The following is a 6233-nucleotide window of genomic DNA, read 5'->3' on the forward strand; positions in this document are numbered from 1 at the left end:
ATGAAAAATAACGTTAAATAAACAATTTGTTAACCACTTCCACAACTAATACTTTGGGACATGATTAATAAGACATTAAACTGTTGACCTACAGTGAAAAACAAATTTGGATTTTTTATCAATTTTTTGAGCTTCCATATTTCATAGCTCATTTACTCAATGCTAGACTGTGCGACAACTTTACCATTTCGCCACAACATGCCTCATTTTATCGTTAATTAACATATCGAAACCATTGGTAAATATTCCTTGTTAATAAACGTCAGAATTTTGACCCGTTAGATTTGAAATGGAGTGAAAGAAACAGATGGAACACTTGAACATGTTTGTATAGGCTAATTGCGTCGCGTTAAGCTTAGGCCTGGTCATAGCTCTAGACAAGAGAGTTCTGCAAACAACTTTCTTTTGACTCATCATCTTTTGACTTTGTCGAAATGTCCAATAGTTTTAATATTTCATACAAAAAATTGCAACAAAATGACTTGGTGACAGTATTTAAGCTGAATGCTAGGCTAGGGCAAGGTCTAGGCCCTGGGGATAGATAGGCCTAGGGCCTAGAGGGCCTAGGACCTAGAGGGCCTACCTAGTAGGCCTAGAATAGTCTGACCGGGCAGGGGCCAGCAGGTTTTCTTACCTATTTGTATGTAATGCATGCTTAGGCTTACGTATTTTTCATTAGGTATATTTATTAATTTTTGTGGTTAATAAAATATAATAACACCTAATGATACCATAATTATTCACATTTTATACTATACAATAAAAAATATAATACCATGAATTTTTTATATCTTGTTTTATTGGTAAACAGTGTAGTAATGGGATAGTTAAATACTTTAAATGTATATAATTAGAAAATCATGTTGTACATAAAACATATCGCAGATGGTTAAATCCTTTGAATTCATATAATATAAAGTATAGGCCTAAGGAAGAAATATGCAATTATTTTTGGAGATTTAAAGGCAGCAGCGGGTGTAATAAAAATTTTAAAAAAACTTTAATTTCTTTCTAATTCGAAATCATTATTGGCGGGCACTATATTTTGTATTTATGTCATCAAAGTTGTACATAAAACACAAGGCACAAGTTGTGTAAAATATTTTCTCGTTTTATTCACCAATTCAATGCTCAACAGGCTCAACCACCGACTAACAAAATAACTAACTGTACAATAGTAATACTATGAATGACAATCCTAAAGAAAAATAAATCAAAAATTCAAACATATCAACAAGTGACAAAATAAAGTTGTATAATATACATTAAATATTTTTGCATGAATAACATGTCATCACGCAAGAAAAATAAATCTAAAATTCAAACATATCAACAAACGAAATGTCATCATAGTTACTTATTTGGCATAGGCCTAGGGCCTATATTATATTAATAACACACATTCTACTGGATCTTTAAACAAATATAGGCTACAGGTAGTTTTAATATTCTGGTTTTAATACGTTAGGCCACGTAAAATAATATAATTGGTTAGCATCCCCGCCCGACCGTCGGAAAAGCCCCCGACCTGAATTTTTTTTTACAAAACACTTAAAAACTCCATCTCCCGAAGGCAATTTATATAGGCCTAGGCTTGTTTACCATCCGTCCGAACGCTAGCCGACTGGGCTTCTCCCTGCAGCTCCATTCCATCATTGCCCTGTCTAGGCCTAGGCTAGCCTAGTCCTTGCTTCTATCTAGAAAAGGCCTAGTTTTATAGTAGTAGTAGTATAAAAAGAGTGTATACACGGTAGCCGATGCAAAGCATTAAGATTTACTCGGGATTAGGTTTATTAGCAAACTAAACTCCGATCCGATGCTTAGGTGTCATGCTTTGTGCAGAAAAGCCAAGTCGGTCAATCAGCGCGTTGGTATTTCCATCACTTTGGAAGTAGACATCCACAGCGCGAAAAAGAAACAAGGAGGAATGCTCTGTGGTGACCGGAGACAAGACAAGACAAGATAAGACAACAAACATGGCTGCGCCCATCAGTTTAAAACTGTGGGGTGTTCACGAAATAAAATTTTAAATATAGACTAAATATTTCATAGGTAGGATAGCATAGATAAATTTATTACTGGAAATATAAAATACATACTGGCGAGATAGTGCATGCGTATATTAGCGAGCGAGCCGTCCGGTCGTCTATTGGACTGCCTACAATTATTTAGGACGGCAACTTTTAACTTGACTGCTTGGACGGCTTGGCCTAATCAGCTCGGCCTAGCCTAATTGGGCCTGATCTACCTTTAGCAAATTCTTTATATTCTTCAAATCTATCGAATGTTACATTAAACTAAAGTTAAATCATATTTACATTTGATAAAAACAACATGAATGTACGTTTTCGTACCAATAATCTGTGGGGATTACTAACGATGGGCGTGGCCCGCCCATCGGCTTAGTGCCATGCCCACTGGCTTCCATTTTGGAAAAACAAAATAGGCCGTCTATTTTGTTTTTCTGACCAATATTGCGCCTGTGTGAACAACAAACCAAGTATGATCCAGTTATAATGTCCAGCAAACACATACTTAAACACAAAGCATGGAATATTCACATGCTGGCACAGTGACGTGATGTTTCCAAACAGCTGGTCCAACTAGATGTCAAAGTGTTTCTCAGCATAAACATAGCACATGATACTAGTCAAACTCATTAACAGTATTCACTATTGAGTATTATCACTATATGTACATATACTCTCTAGTATAATAGTTGTTGAATAAACAATCACAAATAGTAATGAATTGTACAAAATGCCAGTTCAAAAATTATGTTTATGTTTATGAATGGACAATAATGAATTATTATACGACTATGACAAACTTCAATCTTCTTATTTTGCTTTTGTTATTTTTATTTTTAATTTCACATCCAACAGCAATTAAACTTGCCACGTAGGATGGAAAGCTTTATAAACCTATTATCGATATCATCAGTTAGTTATGTAAACATATACAATGTTGCGTGTTTTAAAACTTCATATACAGGCCTTGCCTTTTAAGGCGCGCGAGCGCGATCGCGCTTCTCAAGCCACTCCAAGGAGCGTGAAATATCGCGCATCTACCGTATATTCCGGTGTATAAGCCGCAAATTTTCTATGCGATATTCCCTCCGAAGTTTAGGGTGCGGCCTATACACCAGTCATTAACCTAATCCCAACAAGTTTAGATCGCGGGCCGCGGCGAAAATCAGGCGCTGTCTGTCTAGCTTGGGCCCAAGCTAGCCCAATTAATTCGCCTAGGGTAGGACCGGTTTAAAGGCCTAGTATTTGTAATTATACTCACTACAGTGCTGTACTAGGATTCCTACTACATTTTCCATGACATTCAAGCAATGGTTTGGGTCGTCTAAATAATTATTTTCATAATTTTTCAATTGTGAAACACGCTGTTTCTGTTCGAAACCGCTTCGCTCAAAACAATAACAAACTACTTTTCGGGAATTTTCGGTTTTCAAGGTCACATGAGCAGCTTGATTTATGATGTCGCAACAAAACACACGTGGGCCGGGGTGAAACTTGCTGTTCGACGTCTGGTTCCCGGTGGCTTGTACCGTTATAGAGAGAATATTGATACCGCTATAATTTTAGAATAAAAACTTGTGAAATTAATTTATGCTATAAAAACACGAGTTTTCTTGAAGTTGTAATAATTATTTTACTGGAAAATAATTGAATAAAGGCATACGTCATCTGTGCATAAACTTTGTATCACAAGATATTTCTCAAGTTCTGTTTTGTTTATAAAACGTGGTGCGTGATGATGCATGCTTCGTACAGTGGGCTGTGAGTAGTAATGACTCAGGCATAGTATTACCAATATTTTTAGCCTAATACCGACGATTATTAGTCACCATAATAATAGAATGATTATTTAAAATACATAAATATACTCAATAAAAAGTATTTCATTTTATTAGACTTCATTGATGTTTACAATTTTACGTAGCACGACCGTCTAGCAAGAAATGGGGATTTCCCTAGAGCTGCCTAGTGCAAGAATACGTTGTTTCATTGCAGTAGCCAGAAGTTTACACACATTTCCAGTTGTTTGTTGTTTAATAATCGGCCAAAAAAAGATGAAATTCCTTTATGTGAACATTTGTAAACAATGTCAATGTTTCAAAATAATTAAAAAGCTAACATTATAGGAATGGTTTGGAGCTTAAAAATAGGTGACCTGGATGAATATTTTAACATGCATCTTAAAAATTTTGTCATTGGTGGGAAGCCATTTTTTCCTGAAAGCTCGCCTAAAAAGCACAAGAAGAGCGATTTGAAGTACTCCAACAGCTCGCCAAAAAATATCAAGGAGAGTGGTTTGTAACTCGCCTACGATTTTTAAAAGGCCAGGCCTGCATATATAGGGATTTCATATAGGCAAAGTTTATCTGCTTGCTATAGATGAAGTACATGATTTCTTGTATCCAATTTTGGCCTCTGTTGTTTCCCTCTTCTTTGTTTTGCTAATTTTCCTTCTGACGCTGGTTTTCCATGTTCGACGGAAAAAAAAAAAAAACCTCCCTCCCTACCATGAAATTTGATACCAAAAAGATGCTAACCAATTATTGTTTTTATACCGGTAAATAAATTCCTAATTATTCACTGTAGCCTAGGCCTACATATTTTCTCCTTTTTGTTACGGACGTAATGTATCCAGCTGTTGTATGACCAGGGAGTTGTTATTAGAAGGAGTCACAACAAAATCCTCTCTTTTGATCAGTCTACTTTTCCGACAAGATAAGAAAGCAGAGAGGTAGATAACGACGAGGTTCAATTACCAAATATGAGCATGCGCAGTAAACCTTCTTATGCTTGTGCATGACGAAAAAGCATGGCAACTAGAGAGAGTGTCAGTTATCAACTACACGCTAGCGTCAAACCGATACAACAAATATGCCCCTATATCATTTCCCTGCTACGAAAACATGTTCAGTTTGAACTCAAATTACGTTTCTGTATGAAACTGTAAGAAAATGAGACATATTAAGAAAATGATAGTTAACAAGTTGCATAAACTATTTGTCCTAGTTATAAAATGGAGATACGTGCGGAAAATATAAAATATAGGCCTAAGCTTTAAAACTTATCAAAAACCCATGAAAATTACAAATGACGGTGTACGAACAAACACATATAGCTCCACTTCAAATAGTCGTAACTTTTTAACGAAAAGGCGAATTTTTATGCAGTTTTTTGTAAATTATTCTTCGTAAAACTCTCTTGAGATGCAAATTTATTGAACAGCGAAAATTGAATTTAAAAAAACTCTGCGCATGCTCTACTGGTCGTGTCACGAAATTATTTTCTCTACAAAGACAAAATTTTAACAACTGAGGGCGCAAGATCGTCGGAAAAGTACCCTATTGACAAAAGACAGGCAGCTAGTCACGGTTCTCTTTGAAGATTCAGTACACCGCGCTTCGCTCATTGGCTGTAGATAAGTAGATAAATGTGTTGTGACTCCTTCTAAATAACAACTCCCTGGTATGACTACGTTCTTCTCATTGGCGGCTGTTGTGTATTCGGCGGCCTCTTTGGCGTTCCATACATTTGGCGCAGCGGCTGAAAAGATCGAACACCCGCCTAGTCCTAGCCTAGGCTAGTCCTCTAGCAAGAAACATCATCGGACAACCTAGGCCGGCCTACTTTACTGTCATCGAATCGAAATTGTTATAATATTGTTTTACTGTACCTTTAATAATCCCCTTTACTATTACAACACTCAGCTATTCTCTAAGCCTAGGCTAACTATTCTTTGCTTATTCTGTGCATCTTTCTTCCTATACGTATAAAGACTAGACAGAGGGCGCAGAAGCGACCCTGGGATGATTGGTCACAGAATAAACCATTATGGTTGTAGGTCCTAAGCCCTCCCTAGTATCATATTATTAGATAACAGACATTTTAAAAACTCTGAACGTCAAAGGCTCAAATATAATTTCAAGTAACATATTTTTCAAATGTTATACTTGTATGTAGAATAAGTCTTGCTTCTCAGAGTTTAATTCTAAACGAAAACAAAAGGTAATGTTACACACCCTTCACAAAATTGAAGAATACCATTTAAACTTTAAAGGGGAACTGAAACGAAAATTACCATAATTTTAATGTTAAGTGATGATGTAGAACATAATGGCTATCGTCACTCTGGTTAATTTTTATTTTTTATTACTAATTAATTAAGAAATATATTATTTGGCCAAAAGAGGGCGCTGTAGTCTGTGA

At 36.0% G+C, this 6233-nt stretch overlaps 1 protein-coding gene across 3 annotated transcripts in view; it reads right to left on the reverse strand.

Moving 5' to 3' along the window:
• LOC117113284 (acyl-coenzyme A synthetase ACSM3, mitochondrial-like) overlaps positions 1–5800 on the reverse strand; it is a 41063-nt gene extending 35263 nt beyond the window's left edge. For all 3 annotated transcript variants that reach the window (XM_033256583.1, XM_033256584.1, XM_033256582.1), the window contains exon 1: positions 5701–5800. The gene's annotated coding sequence lies outside the window, so the exon portion shown is untranslated. The remainder of the gene's footprint in view (positions 1–5700) is intronic.
• Between the last annotated feature and the right edge of the window lie 433 nt (positions 5801–6233).

The sequence above is a fragment of the Anneissia japonica genome, unplaced genomic scaffold (genome assembly GCF_011630105.1).
Source record: "Anneissia japonica isolate Jap-2015-1 unplaced genomic scaffold, ASM1163010v1 scaffold4024_len430915_cov183, whole genome shotgun sequence".
In the NCBI taxonomy this organism is placed as follows: domain Eukaryota; kingdom Metazoa; phylum Echinodermata; class Crinoidea; order Comatulida; family Comatulidae; genus Anneissia; species Anneissia japonica.